We start from the raw sequence: 15,748 nt of genomic DNA, 5'->3' as shown, positions 1-15,748 counted from the left end.
ATAATAAGGTATCAATACAATCTCATTGATTATAAAAAGTATAGACCCCTGGTGTAAGATGTTGATGATGGGAGGACATGTATGTTTGAGACAATGAGTATTTGGGAACTCTCTGTATTCTGATCAATTTTCCAATGAATGTAAAACTGCTCTAAAATATAAAGTCTACTTAAAATGGAAAAAAAGATCAACTTCATACTTACAGACTATCAATAAGCAATTGGAAATTGAAACTAAAGAAACATACCATCTTTTTTTGTCTTTTTTGTTTTTTTTTTTTTAGGGTCACACCTGCAGCATATGCAGGTTTCCAGACTAGGGGTCAAATCAGAGCTGTAGTCACCGGCCTATCCCAGAACCACAGCAATGAGGGATCTGAGCCGCCTCTGCGACCAATACCACAGCTCATGGCAACGCTGGATCCTTAACCCACTGAGTGAGGCTGGGGATTGAATATGCATCCTCATGGATGCTAGTTGGGTTAGTTAACCACCGAGCCACGATGGGAACTCTGAAGATGCCATTTTCAATAGCATCAAAAAAACATGAAAAAATATAGGGGAAAATATGACCAAAGGTGTGCAAGAACTTTATACAGAAAACTACACAATATTGCTGAGAGAAATGTAAAAACCTACCTAAATGGATACATGGACACACACACACACACACACACACACCATGTTCTTGATGGAAAGATTCATTATCTTTCCCAAGTTGATAAAGCCATTGAACATAATCTCAGTTCAAACATAAGCAGGCTTCTTGTAGACATTGCCATGCAAGTTACAAAATTCATATAGAACTGCAAAGGACTTTTGGTGGCCAAAATAATTGTGAAGAGGAGCTAAGTTGAAGGACTTAAACTGCAAGAATTTAAGGCTTATTTTAATAATTAACAAAATGTGCTACTAGCCTAACGATGGGCAAATAAATCAGTGAAATATAACAGAATATCTAGAAATAGACTCAAACCCTATGTGGTGAATTGTTTTTCTAAAAAGTTTGCTGGTGGGAATGCAAAATGGGGCAATTTCCTTGGAAAGAGACAAGCATTGTTCAAAATTTAAATATAAAACACCATATGACTCAGCCACTTGACTTCCACATATTTACACAGAAGAAATTAAAGCATACATCCATAGAAAGAATTTATGTGAATGTTCTTTCTAGCCTTATTTACAAGGGCTAATAACTTGAAACAATCAATGTGTAGCAATTGATGAATAGATATACAGAGGTGTTCTATCTATAGTATACACAATGAAATATTTCCCATAAAGAAAAAGGAAGAAAATATTGATTATAAGCAACCACATACACTAATCTCAGAATAATTATGTCAATTGAAAAATGTCAGACAAAATAGTACTTACTGTATAATTTAATTATACAAAATCCTATAAAATGCAAACTAATGCTTGGTGACAGAATGCAGATCAATGATTTCAAGTTTGAGGGAGGGGAAGGAGATAGGCAGGGTCGGATTACAGAAGGGCAAAAGGAAACTTGGGGGGATTCATTATCTTGATTGCAGTTATAATTTCATAGTACGCACATGTCAAAACATTCATTTTACACTTTAAATATTTGCAATTTTAAAATATGAATGAAAAAGACAATTCTAAGTGTTGACAAGAATGTGGAATAAGCATGCTTTGCATGCATTGATGGGTAGGAGCATAAAATGGTTTGAAAAACTATTGATGGTACAACCACTAAGAAAAATAATATGGAGGTACTTCAGAAAACTAAATATAGAACCACCATATGATCTAGCAATCCCACTCTTGGGCATATATCCAGATAAATCTTTCCTCGAAAAAGCTACATGCACACATATGTTCGTTGCAGCACTGTTCACAATAGCCAACATGTGGAAACAACCTAAATGCCCATTGACAGATGAATGGATTAAGAAGAGGTGGTACATATACACAGTGGATTACTACTCAGCCATAAAAAAGAACAAAATAATGCCATTTGCAGAAACATGGTTTAAACTAGAGACTTTCATACTAAGTGAAGTAAATCAGAAAGAGAAAGACCAATACCATATGATATCACTTGTATCTGAAATATAATATATGGCACAAATGAAACTTTCCACAGAAAAGAAACGCATGGACTTGGATAATAGACTTGTGGTTGCCAAGGGGGAGGAAAAGAGAAGAGGAAGGACTGGGAGTCTGGGGTTAATAGATGCAAAGTATTGCATTTGGAGTAGAGAAGCAATGAGATCCTGCTGTATAGCACTGAGAACTATATCTAGTCACTTGTGATGGAACACAATAGAGGATTTTGCGAGAAAAAGAATGTATATATAGAATGTGTGTGTGTGTGTGTGTATATGTGCGTGTGTGTGGTGTGTGTGTGTGTGACTGGGTCCCTTTGCTGTATAGTAGAAAATTGACAGAACACTGTAAACCAACTATAATGAAAAAATTAAAATCATTAAAATTAAAAAAAAACAACTATTGGGAGTTCCCGTCATGGTGCAGTTGTTAACAAATCCGACTAGGAACCATGAGGTTGCGGGTTCGGTCCCTGCCCTTGGTCAGTGGGTTAACGATCAGGCATTGCTGTGAGCTGTGGTGTAGGTTGCAGACGCAGCTCGGATCCCCCATTGTTGTGGCTCTGGCGTAGGCCAGGGGCTACAGTTCCGATTCGACCCTTAGCCTGGGAACCTCCATATGCCACAGGAGCGGCCCAAGAAATGGCAAAAAGACAAAAAAAAAAAAACTATTGAGACTTTATAAAATTCAACATACACCTGCCCTTTGATTCAGCAAGTCCACTAGTAGTCATTTATTCAATATCAATGAAAACATGTGTCTGTAAAAAGTCTTATAAAAGACGAGTCACTGCAGTATTATACATAGAAACCACAAAGTATAAAAGCAACTCATAAGAGCTGAATGGACAAATAGATTATGGTATATGTATTCAATAGACTATTTCTAAATAATAAAAAAGAAATAAACTATCGGTAAGCACAAAAAAGGATAAGAAGATTTAAAGCACTGAAGCCAGGCATGAAGGAGTACGTGTTCTAATGATTCCAGTTCTATGAAGTTTCAAAGCAGAAAAAAATCATGGCAAGGGAATAAATCAGAAAAGTATCTCCCTCCAGGTGTAGGGGAGGAAGAATTATCTGGAAAAGGGAACTCTGGGGCATAATAGACATGTTTTATATCATGATACAAAGTGGTGGTTAAGCAGGTATGCACATTTGTCATCGAGTCATTAAACTCTATATATACAATCTGTGGACTTTATTGTATTTACATGACTCAATATCTCATAAAAGCAAATATAAAAATAATATAGCATGAGATAATGAATTGAATATATTATATCCAAAAATGAAAAGAGAGTTTCACTATGCCTGAGGGAGAGCCGGGTAGGAAACGCTCCATAGGAAAAAAAAAAACACCTGAGTTGAATGTTGAGTGGGAGTTTGCTAATAATGTGATTTGGGGAAGAAAATTATCAAACTATGCAGAATAATGAAGCAATGGTAGTTTGGGGGCTGTTTCGGAAGCATATCTGGGCTTCAAAGAAAATAGCATTGTCAGAGAGACAGGAGATGAGTCTAGAAGGGTGGGCAAGGCTGAAGCTGAGATAGGTCTCATACAATAAACAAATTTTAGCTTTGTGTGGTAAGTCTTAGAAGGTGATTAAATGTCACAAATAAATTTTAGAAATCTTTCAATTTAAACCATCATTTTATGGTCTGATTCTTATTTGCCTCTGAAAATCATAATGACATATTCTATTCGTAAGTTTCTTTTTAGAATTTTTCTTTTATAAACTTGGCTATTTCAGCTATGATTTGGCAAGAGAATGAAAGGTGTACAGGCATAATAACAGCTCTGAAATAAAGATAGTCTAAATTTGAAGACTATCATAAAAGCAAAGATTTGACAGGTATGCAATAGGAGAATATTTTCAGGAATTTATTTATTTATTTTCTTTTTATGGTTGAACCTGCAGTAACCCATTGGGTGAGGCCAGAGATCAAACCAGCATCCTCATGGACACTATGTCGGGTCCTTAACTCACTGAGTCATAACGGGAACTCTTCAGGATGTCATTTAGGGAGTAATTTTTTGGTTTTTTTGTTTGTTTTTGTTTTGCCATGAATTTATCACTGTAGCTCAAGTTCAGCAATACTAGTTGAAATTGAAAACTTGCTTGGAGAGAAAGAGGTCTAAGAATCAGAAGGAGGATGTTTAAGAAAGAATTAACATTTACACACTGAAAAGTATCCAGGAACACATTCTGAGTATCTCAGAATCCTAGGTTAAGAGAAGCACTCAGGTAATACTAGACAATGAAGAAATCTAATATAAGAAGAGTTCAGATTTTCCCTGAATCTGAGGATTGTTCATCATCTTTAAGAATTTTTTTCTTCTGATGATGATATCACCACTGCTGCTTTATTTCCCTCCCTTAGTTCAAGAATCCTTCTTTCACTTACAAGGTGCTGCTTAAAGGATATTTAGGGAATGGGGGTGTAGCTCAGTGGTAGAGCATGTGCTTAGCATGCACAAGGCCCTGGGTTCAATTCCCAGCACCTCCACTTATGCTTTTCTCATACAACTAAAACCTTTCACCCTGGCAATGCCCTTAAAATCTAAGTAAGTATTATAGTCACCTTATAATAAAGAAACAAATTTAGACCCATTCTCTTCAATCCAAGCTCTCTTTCCTGTAACAAACTTCCAAACTGTCTCTAAAAACATCGAAAAGAGCAGAAGAGGAAGTCACCACAGCAGATCTCATATAATGTGCTACCAGATTCCACTGTACTTAAACGGTAATGTTACCCTAAATAGCATGCTCCACAACATAACTCAATTTGTTATAATATTAACACCTTAAGCTTTTATACCTAACATTTCAACCCACCAGATTTTGAATAAAAGAGATGCTCCAGAAAGATGCAATACACTTATTCTTCTACTTTCAGGCCAGCTGACACAGATGCCAACACCAGAGTGAACTGTGGACTCACAGAATCAGGTGTCCACACACCCTTGTGCAAGTCTCTGGATTATGTGTCCAGCCTCATCCACCTCATTGCAGGTCACACTCCCATATTTCAGTACTGCTTGTACAATGTTACGTCTAGAAACTGATAAACTCTGAATTAACCCTAGAAACCAATGTTGAATATTTTGTAAAACAGATTTTCTTATAAGATGCCTATGAATTTGTCATCTATGCTCCCAGGCAGAATCCAGAAATTTAAAAAAAAAAATAGTTGAATTCCTCACAGCCAAAAGCTTCTAAATGAAAGGCAACAGCATAAATTGAGCATGGGATTAAAATACTACAGAGTTTTCTATCACCAAAAACTCCCTTGGAACTGTTTCACGGCTTTATTTTGAGTTCATCTTCTTCCTCCTCCTTTTTTACAAAAGATTTTTAAACAGTTATCAATTTGATAAAATAGAGATCTGTTTGGATGAAAAGCTTGGCATCATTCTTATTTTGTTCAGAATTCACATAGTTTGGAAATTCCATTTTCCTGGCTTCTTATCTGTATATTTCTATCATCTTTATATTTATTTGAATAAGTGTTCCTAAGTCTTGCCATTGAGTTCACCATAAGGGCACCTAAAAAATGTTTTTCACAAACATCTTTCCACAAGATCTCTTGTGGGAGAAGAGCTAAAAGCTACTTTACACTAGTGAAGTATTCTCAACTTTCCAAAGCTGCCCTGGAAAGGAGTTTAAAAGTGCTCTTAGAGCACATTTCAAGGTTGAAATAGAAGACTCAGAAGCCTTTGACAGAGGCTGTAATTCTATTATGTCAGGGGCGAACTTTTGGCAAAACTTAGCCTCTCTTAGTATAAAGACAGTCTACTGCCAGAATTTATGAATGGGATTCCATTGACACCCTTAAGATTTATCTACTTTTTATCATCCATAATTTCTTAGAGCAGTCCACTTAAAAAGTCTTCAATGAATGCTTTCTCCAGCAGAAAGCTCCACACATTGTAATAATTTTTGTTAAAACAACTATTTCAGAGATTTGAAAAATAATTTTAAAGCCTAAATACATTTACCTGTGGAATGACCATTTTCAGAGCTCCATATTCCTTTGTGCAAATCTGTAATTCCATGTGTCACCATTTTCCTTCTGCCTGAAGAATGACCTTTAACACTCCTTGTCGTGTGCTGTTAACTGTGATCCTTCCAGGTGGTTCTTTCTCTAGCCTTAGATAGTTTCCTCATATGTATGAGTCAACCAACTGAACACTCAAGGAGGCCATCTGCAACTTTCTGGGCCTTTCTCTGTCCAGCTCTTTTCTCTTCATTCCTCTCTTCTGAGATCCCTGGCACCCTTGTTTCCCCAGACTTTCAGGCCCTTCCCATGTCACATTGATATCCATCTGTCACCAAACCAAACTTGGGTTTTCTAGCAGGGCCATACAACTGATCTACTGACACCAGGTTGTGGTGACAGGAAGTGTAGTGTTTATTGTCAGGCACCAAGCAAGGATCCAGGGCAAGAAGTGCTTGGAACACCTGAAAGACCTGATGGGTTTCAGGAAAATATTTATAAAGGCCAGGTGATGGGGGCAGTCACTATGTCTGTGATCAGCTGGTGCACAGTTTTCCGATTGGTGGATGGTAAGGCAACAGGGCGGTGTCACGTGTTATCATCAATCCTTAGGTACCTGTCGGTCTAGGGGCTCCCTGCTCATGGTCATCGAGTTATCTTCTGGCATCTGGTGGTAGTTTTAGCACCTACCAAACAACTCAGGATACTGTTATCTAAGTACTTCATAGAGGAGCCAAAGTAGAGTATGGGGAAGGGGCATGTTCTGGGAAGGCTGCCTAGGGTCCTGCTCAGTTGCACAGCCTCGGGGGAAGGTCCCCTCCATGTCTGTCTTCAGGTATTTTCACAGAACTCAGAAACAAAAGCACAAGCCTAGCAGAAAGGCCAATGTATAAGGATACTGACAATGGCTATCCTTCCTATCCAAGTATTGACCCTGACTCCTCAACAAAAAGCAGACCACTTCCTTTTTGCCTGATATGGGTGCCCTCTAAAGATACATCAAAATCCCTCAGAGTATGACATTATTTTGAAAGAGATTGTGGCAGTCATAATGTGTTAAGATGAGCTCATCCTGGAAGAGGGTGAGCCTTTAATCCCAAACTTCTGGTGGCCTTAGAAGCGTTGGTGTGAAGACACAGGAGGCAATTGCTTGATGTATTCTGCAGGAAGCAGACCTTGTAACAGCAGAGGCAGAGACCAGAATGATGTTACACACCAAGGAGCGTCAAGGATGGCCAGCCACCATTAGAAACTGGGAAGACGCCAGGAAGACTTCTATCCAGAGTCTCTGAGAGAGCATAGTTCTGCTGACATCCTGGTTTTGAACTTGTAGCCCCCAAATTGTGACAGAATGCATCTCTCTTGTTCTGATCAACTCAGTTGGCAGTGTTTTAAGGCAGCCCTAGGAAACTAATCCACAACCTAAAAAGTTCAATCAAGCCTGGTTTTCCATCCATACCCAGAACATTACCAAATACTCTCCAATATGTCTAAACTCCACTTGAGCCCAATCTGGAGTCAGGAACATGAAGAGAAAGTATCTAGCTCTGACTACATGGATGAAAAATGTCACCTGCCATATCAGTACACAGGATGTTTCAGCCTTCAAGGCAATGCCCACAACAGCCACCCCCAAGTGGGCACCTGAGGGTCTCAGTGGGAAAGCACAAGAAACCGGCCCCACATAGCCAAGGCGCACTACCACTTTTTTTTCAGTCTTTTTTTTGTTTGTTTGTTTATGGCCACAGCCACTGTGTATGGTGGTTCCCAGGCTAGGGGTTGAATCAGAGCTGTAGCTGCCAGCCTGCACCACAGCCACAGCCACAACAAATGCAAGCCGCGTTTTAAACCTACATCACAGCTCTTGGCAATGTGGGATCCTTAACCCACTGAGCAAGGCCAGGGATCGAATCCATGTCCTCATGGATACTAGTCAGATTCGTTTCCACTGAGCCAGGATGGGAACTCCCTTAAGGTGCATTTCAAAGGAATGATTTCCATCAGCTCAAACTCTGGCACCTTCCCATAACATATAAAAGCGTTAAATTTGTTAACTTGAAATCTCTGGTTTTCTTTAATTTAACAGTAATATTTTGATGCTCTGACTACCCGGTCTTTGTTGCAAGACTTCTGTATATCCTGGCTCTTCTCTTATCTCTTGGGAGTGGCTCCTCAGAGTTACTTGGAGGCTCTCTTCCAGGTTTAAGTCTTCAGTTCTGTCCACCAAATGTAATATGTAGCTAAACTTTTTTTTTCTTTTTTTTTTTTTTTTTTTTTGCAGCTGCACCTCTAGCGTATGGAAGTTCCCCAGGCCAGGGATCAAATCTGAGCCACAGCAATGCCAGATCCTTAACCCACTGCACCACAGGAGGGACTCTGATTCTCAACTTTTAGGTTGTGCTTTTTTTCTTTTTTTTTTCTTTTTCTTTTTCTTTTTTTTTTTTTTTTACAGTTAGTAACTAGCAGATAGTAGCAAAATTTCATATGTGGGTTCATTTTTATCTGCACCTTACATTTTGATCAGATTTGTCATCTAAGTGTTCCTAGAAAGGGATTCCAGACAGAGGGAATACCATGTATCTGTTTTCCAATCTTTAATTCTGACAGTAATTGAGTTTAAATGACTAAATCCATTAGCACTTTTATTATTATTTTTATTACTTTTTTCCATTTTGCTTTCATAGAATAAATTTAACTTCTCTTTCATTTAGAAATGGAAGCTGACTTTTTTTCATGTGAAAGCAATTGATAGGTCCGGTAATCACAGTTTAGATAATGGAACATTAGAAACTGTAAAAATCCACATAAAAACACAGATTGATCATGATGCTGTCAAACAGAAGCCTGCAGTGAAAACTAAGAGGTGGCAAATTCTATGCATTTGAATTATATACATAAATCTAGACCAAAAAAACCCTCAAAATACAATCCTCATTTATAAACAGAAATTATTTTTGCTGTTCTATTTTCTTGGTTTTCAGGACAAGTGAATCACTGCTATATCCCAATGTAACTTTTTAAGCATTTAATACTAATGTCTTCGATCAAATTATACTAAAAAACAGCCAACAATTTAATTATCTATTGTAATCAATAGGGTCCTCCTGCCCTTGGGATAAGATTATTGATTTTATTTCCATTGTTTTTGTCTCAATGTGAAAATGAGCTGAGTAGAGCTCTCCTTCCCTATACAAAGAGATCTTATAATAAAGGCACAGGACAGGAGGCTTAGGTGAATTGACAGTGGTTTGCTGTGGAAGTTCTAAGGCCGCAATGACTTTGGGCATCTTAAAAAAACCCCAGTGTCAAAATTTCTGCAGGATCCAATTTTTCCAATTACTCCTGTTACCTTTCTTTAAAAATTATATGGACTTACTCCTATATTTTAACATTTCAGGGGTTCATACCACATTTAAATTAGATACTGAATATTCGGTTAGGCACTGGTAGAAATGTAGATGTTGGCATGGCCTAATATTGTAAAAGGAAAAATCCTTTGAGATTTCACGCAGACCACTTTACAAACCATGTTCTACATTGCTCTGGGTTCCTTGGAGGATCTGAGATGGCTGCATGACACTTTTAAAACAGCTCCTGGACCAGGAGTTCCCTTTGTGGCTCAGCAGAAACAAATATGACTAGTATCCAGGAGGACACAGATTTGGTCCCTAGCCTCGCTCAGTGGGTTAAGGATCCAGCATTGCAGTGAGCTGTGGTGTAGGTAGCAGATGTGACTCAGATCAGGCAGTTGCTGTGGCTGTGGTGTACACCAGCAGCTGCAGCTCTAATTCGACCCCTAGCCTGGAAACTTTCATATGGCTCTGGGACAGCCCTAAAAAGGGGGGAAAAAAAAAAGAGAGAGAGAGCTCCTGGACCCAATTCCTGTGTGTGTGCACCTGTGTGGTGTGCCTACACTGACAGCAATCCCAATAATCCACTCATTTCTGATAGTATCTACCCTGAGATAGAGTCAGACTCTACAGGTAAAGGGCTTATTTCCAGAAGACCTTCCTCTGCTTCAGATGCTGGTCCCAAGCCCAAACAGTTACCTGTGCTTCTGACAGCCCGGCTCTAAATCAGAGATTCCCACAATTCTTTCCTTGGTTTTGATTCATGTTCTAGAGCAGCTCAAAGAAGTCAGGAAAACCCATTGACTCACTATATTTCTCACTAGATATTATCATTTTTATAAAACAGATGTGATTCCAAAACAGCCAAATGGAAGAGATATGTGGGTGGAGAGATGTGGGAAGGGGTGTGAGCTCCCAGCCCCTTCCCAGGTTCACCAACACAGAAGTTCCCAGAATCCCAGCCTTCAGGGTTTTTATGAGGTTTAATTACATATGCATGCTTAAAATTTGATTTTTAATAGCACCATTCATTAGCTATACTAAAGCAAGGTGCTGCTAAAGCTATTTGAAATAAAACAAAATAAAAAATTCTTTTTTTTTCTGATAAAGAAACTCCAATAACCCAGTTATCTTTGAAAAATTACACAGCCATAGTAGTTAGCATATTGCTGCTATTTTAGAGCAATAACTAAACTAAATTTGATCATGCAGGGCTTGGAATGTTTTTGTGCTTACAACTGAAGATAAAATGTCAGCAATGAAATTGAAAGTTAAAGATGAGAGTCGATAGGAAAAACTAAATAAATTTGCCTACTTTTAATACTTGGCTAGACTATCTGCAAGAATCAGAGATCGAGGGAGCTGAGGTTTTGAATGGCCACATTAAGCATCCTTATAATGGCATAAGATCTTTTATTAGTTTCTGCCAAACAGTAAAGATTTAAACTTACGAAACAAGTCATTATCACCTTCCAGATTAAAGGCTGACCCACTGAGGGATTCACAAAATAAATTAGTGATTTGGTTTGAAATAATAATTTCCCTATACTCCTTATACTCCCTGGCCCCCTTCAAGTTTCTTCACCAGCATAATTAAGGACTTTGTTGTTGTCATTAGTTTTGTAGCTGCTTAGCTAGATGAAACAGAATTTTCTTCATAAGATGTTCTCGAAACACACACATACAAATATTCACTCACACCCTCATACAAACAGCATCTAAATGTTCAGGCTAGCATAAAGTTTCAAATATACTATTTGAAGAATCTGGATTTCTCAAAGGTGTTCTTATGGATTACCAGATAAGCTTTAAAAATTTAGACCTGGAGTTCCCGTCGTGGCGCAGTGGTTAACAAATCCGACTAGGAACCATGAGGTTGCGGGTTCGGTCCCTGCCCTTGCTCAGTGGGTTAACGATCTGGCATTGCTGTGAGCTGTGGTGTAGGTTGCAGACGCGGCTCGGATCCTGCGTTGCTATGGCTCTGGCGTAGGCTGGCGGCCACAGCTCTGATTCGACCCCTAGCCTGGGAACCTCCATATGCCGCAGGAGCAGCCCAAGAAATAGCAAAAAAGACAAAAAAAATAAAATAAAATAAATAAAAATTTAGACTTATATAGTACATTTATAATTATAAAAACCTGTACGTGATGATGATAGATAGATAGATAGATATAGATAGATAATAGATAAATAGATATAGATGGATAATAGATATAGACAATAGATATAGATAATAGGTAGATATGATAGAGATAATAGATTGTAGATGATGGAGATAATAGAGATAATAGATACTGATAATAGATATATAAACAGATATGATAGAGATAATAGACGACAGATAATAGATGGATAGATAGATAGATAGATAGAGGGCATATTCAACTTATAAAGAATAGCTTGGTTTATTATTTAACCACTGCTTACTGTGGGCCAGAAAAAATTGCACTCTAACCTTCCCAGGTAATGATTATTTGATGCCCTTTCCTTAAATAGATTCAAAAGAGCAAACATCTGGCAAATAAATTCCAATTATTCCCAAATCGAAACCCCAAAGTTTGTAATATCTACCCTACATTTATCTTCCTTGTTCTCTTGCTCTCTACCTTTTGTCCCGACCTTTAATCGAACTGAAAACCACTGTCATTGAATAGACTTCAGAATTAAATTAAATCACTTCTCTAAGCTGTATCTTCTTAAGGCCAAAGTAAAGCTCTTTACATTTCAATTACAGAAGTTATTTTACAGTAAATAGTTTTACAGTGAATAATGGATCAAAAGCTTTTGTCATTAATGAACTTATTGGCCCAGGGCTGAAAATTAGACAAAAGTCTACCATCCCCACACATGGCCTGATTAGGAGAGATAATCATGATGGCCTGTTAACTTTTATAAATATGATAAAAAGGAAGAGATTATAGATTATTCTTAGTCTGCCCTATGCAGGAAAGAACAGAAAGTAAGAGTTAAAACTTTTGCTAGTCTTAACGCTTCCAGACCCTTTTATTTATTTATTTATTTATTTATTTATTTTATTTTTTTGTCTTTTTGCCATTTCTTGGGCCACTCCCGCGCATATGGAGGTTCCCAGGCTAAGGGTCGAATCAGAACTGTAGCCACTGGCCTACGCCAGAGCCACAGCAATGGGGGATCCGAGCTGCATCTGCAACCTACACCACAGCTCACGGCAACGCCGGATCGTTAACCCACTGACCAAGGGCAGGGACCGAACCCGCAACCTCACGGTTCCTAGTCGGATTCGTTAACCACTGCGCCACGACGGGAACCCCAGACCCTTTTTCTTAATAGTCTGGATTTTGAAGGCATGTTCTTCAGTTGAATCCCAGGAACATATGACTTCATCTCTCGGGGTTATTTCCAAATCTACTTTAGAGCTTCTACAAAGAATTTTCTCTTAAGCATCTTTAAGAAATTCAAGAGCTCTAAATCTCTAAGCTAATACACCACCTTTCTTTTTGGTATGAAAATATTGGTGAAAAATTCACTTTAAAATCATTTTATGAATATGATTTCTTTCTAAGAAATCCAGCGCAGTCATCTTGTCTCAGGTTCAAGTTCAGTTTTTTCCTTAGCTGTTAACTCAATTACTGTAGTTTCAAGGTGCCTGTTGAATGCAAACATCTTCTTTTCTACTGTATGAACTTTTAAGTGATTCTCTGGTTCTTTACACTTTATTTTATATTCCTTTAAATGGCTTTGATCAACTCAATTAAAAGCCAGAGGTTTTAGTTGTGCACTAAACCTTTCACCACCACTGCGGCAGACTTCCAAAATTCTGAGTAAAGCTGATTCCTCATTTTGTATAATTAGCACAGATGCAGTGACTTGCACTAAATCATTCCTAATCAATTCACATTTCTTGGCTGAAAACTCCCATCTATAATCTAAGAACACATTGATATTTCATTTGTTAGAAAACATATTTTTCTCATCAAATTTTAATTTTTCACTTTAATTACATAGATCACTCTCCCAATACACAGAGAAAAGTAACCTTTAATTCATACGTGCAACTCATATGTACATGTAGAGGATGAGAAAGGGAAGGTGGCAAAAACTTATATGGTTCTGGGAAAAGATTTAAATGACAATCCAAACTTGAACCTTAAGGTGAACATTTTTAGAAGACTATAGCTCATTTTATGTGTCCATTCAACTAATTCAGCCTGTTGAAAATGAAAATAGAATGACTCATTTGATTATTTTATTTACTAGAATTATCAAACATTATACTGTCTAAACCTGATTGCTAGAGAGACTGAAAGGAGTCATCAGTAAGGCACTAAGACAATGGAAATAAAGCAGAACTCTCTTGGGGGAAATATGGAATGAAACATTTACATAAACATGACAGTCACAAATAAAATTTTACTCTTAGTGTAATTCAATAAATTGTATGAGCCTAACATAAAATATAAATCTAGTTAACATATTTAGGTTTGAGGCAGATATCTAGATTAGGTCTTGGCAATAGAATCTTACTGTTATTTGGTGATGGAGAAGAAATGTCTCAGGAAAAGTAGTGTCTTCTTTCAATGCCTGGATGTGAACCAAGGCACATCCATAACATAATGGTTATGTTATAGTAACCATAATTTACACTGTAGTACTTCATTATCAAAGAATCCACACAAACACACAGTGTGTATATGTGATCAGGTGTATGCATTATTTCTGCGCACTCCAGGGGCTGTTAGTCATCACTTGAAATACACTAATCCAGGCGTGGTAGTTAGAATTTAAGATTCTCATCAGGTGCCTGAATTTCAGGGTAATTACAATAATTGCCCATAGTATTTATTTATTTGTTTGTTTTGTCTTTTTGCCATTTCTTGGGCTGCTCCCATGGCATACTCAGGTTCCCAGGCTAGAGGTCGAATCAGAGCTGTAGCGACCGGCCTACACCAGAACCACAGCAACACGGGATCCAAGCCACATCTGCAACCTACACCACAGCTCACGGAAACGCTTGATCTTTAACCCACTGAGCAAGGCCAGGGATCGAGTCCCCAACCTCAAGGTTCATAGTCGTATTCGTTAACCACTGCGCCATGATGGGAACTCCTGCCCATAGTCTTTAGAAATAAAGCTTGGTCCTTAACTTAGGCTTCAGAACTGTGTTAAAGTATTTGGGGAGGATCTTCTCACCTGATCTGACCGGAAGGTTAGCTGAACCCTGGCATTACAATATGTGGTATCTGCCTCCATGAAATGTCTTACAAAGTGTTTTGGTCAAATACTCAAAAGAATAGGAACTAGGACTTCAATGAGTTACAAAATTAGTAACACTTTTGTTTTTGATGGCCCACAGGGGAGTTGGAGTGTGTTGTAGAATTTAGTCTAAACTTGCTTTTATGTAACAAACCCCCTGATTTTTTTTTTAAGTAGACAAGGTGGTGTGCTAGCCTTCATGTATCTTTTTTCTCTTTAAGCCTACTGTATATTCCAGAAAGATAAAACTAATGAGAATGACATAGGGACAGAGTCAAGTCAGAAAAATTGAAACTATTTTGAGAGAGTGCATTTGATACAGAAAATTGGTTGACTGGAAAACATTGGAAGGCTACAAACAACAAGGAGATGGTGAGGTAACAATGAGAGAAAGTGTAGGAAGATGCCTCCATCCCCAGGTCCTCATCCCAGAGGGACAAAGGAAGGAATACTACAGAGTTCCTGTTGTGGCTCAGTGAAAACAAATCTGACTAGTATCCAGGAGGACGCAGGTTTGATCCCCGGTCTTGCTCAGTGGGTTAAGGACCCAACATCAGGACAACAAAAAAAGAGCAGAGAAGAATGGGTCTGAAGCTAAGAGAAATTGCACGTTGTCTCTGATCATCTTGCAACACATAAAAATTCAATATCCTTTAGGCAATAATTGGTTTTGGGGAGCCATATTAACCAGTTTTGACTAATAGAAATTATGGGGAAGTCAACTGGGGGTTATTTTTTCTTGTGAAAAGCAGAGGTTATGGAGTTTATAAAACAGATGTTCTATAATGTATAAGTCAAGTTTAAGACTAACAATAAACAGACTCATACTCATCTCCTGACTTAAGGAACAGAATATTTTGTGTACTAGATGCCTTTCCTTGATCTCTTTCTTCACAGCTCTATCAACTCACTGAAGCTAATCATGACCTAACAATCCATGTTAATCATTCTTTCTTTTGCTTATAACCCAGCCACATATCTATGTATGTTTTAAAATATATTGTTTTAGGGAGTTCCCATTGTGGATCAGCAGTAACGAACCCAACTAGTATCTAGGAGAATGCAGTTTCGATCCCTTGCCTCGCTCAGT

At 38.0% G+C, this 15,748-nt stretch overlaps 1 non-coding gene across 1 annotated transcript; it reads left to right on the top strand.

Annotated features, from left to right (window-relative positions):
- The first annotated feature begins 4,513 nt into the window (after nt 1-4,513).
- On the top strand, nt 4,514-4,585 carry TRNAA-AGC (transfer RNA alanine (anticodon AGC)). Its single transcript has one exon. It is a non-coding gene; the product is annotated as a tRNA-Ala (tRNA).
- Nucleotides 4,586-15,748: the final 11,163 nt, after the last annotated feature.

This window comes from Phacochoerus africanus, chromosome 2 (genome assembly GCF_016906955.1).
Source record: "Phacochoerus africanus isolate WHEZ1 chromosome 2, ROS_Pafr_v1, whole genome shotgun sequence".
Taxonomy (NCBI): Eukaryota; Metazoa; Chordata; class Mammalia; order Artiodactyla; family Suidae; genus Phacochoerus; species Phacochoerus africanus.
The sequence above is the reverse complement of the archived record's forward strand: the minus strand, read 5'-3'. Positions and strand labels throughout refer to the sequence as shown.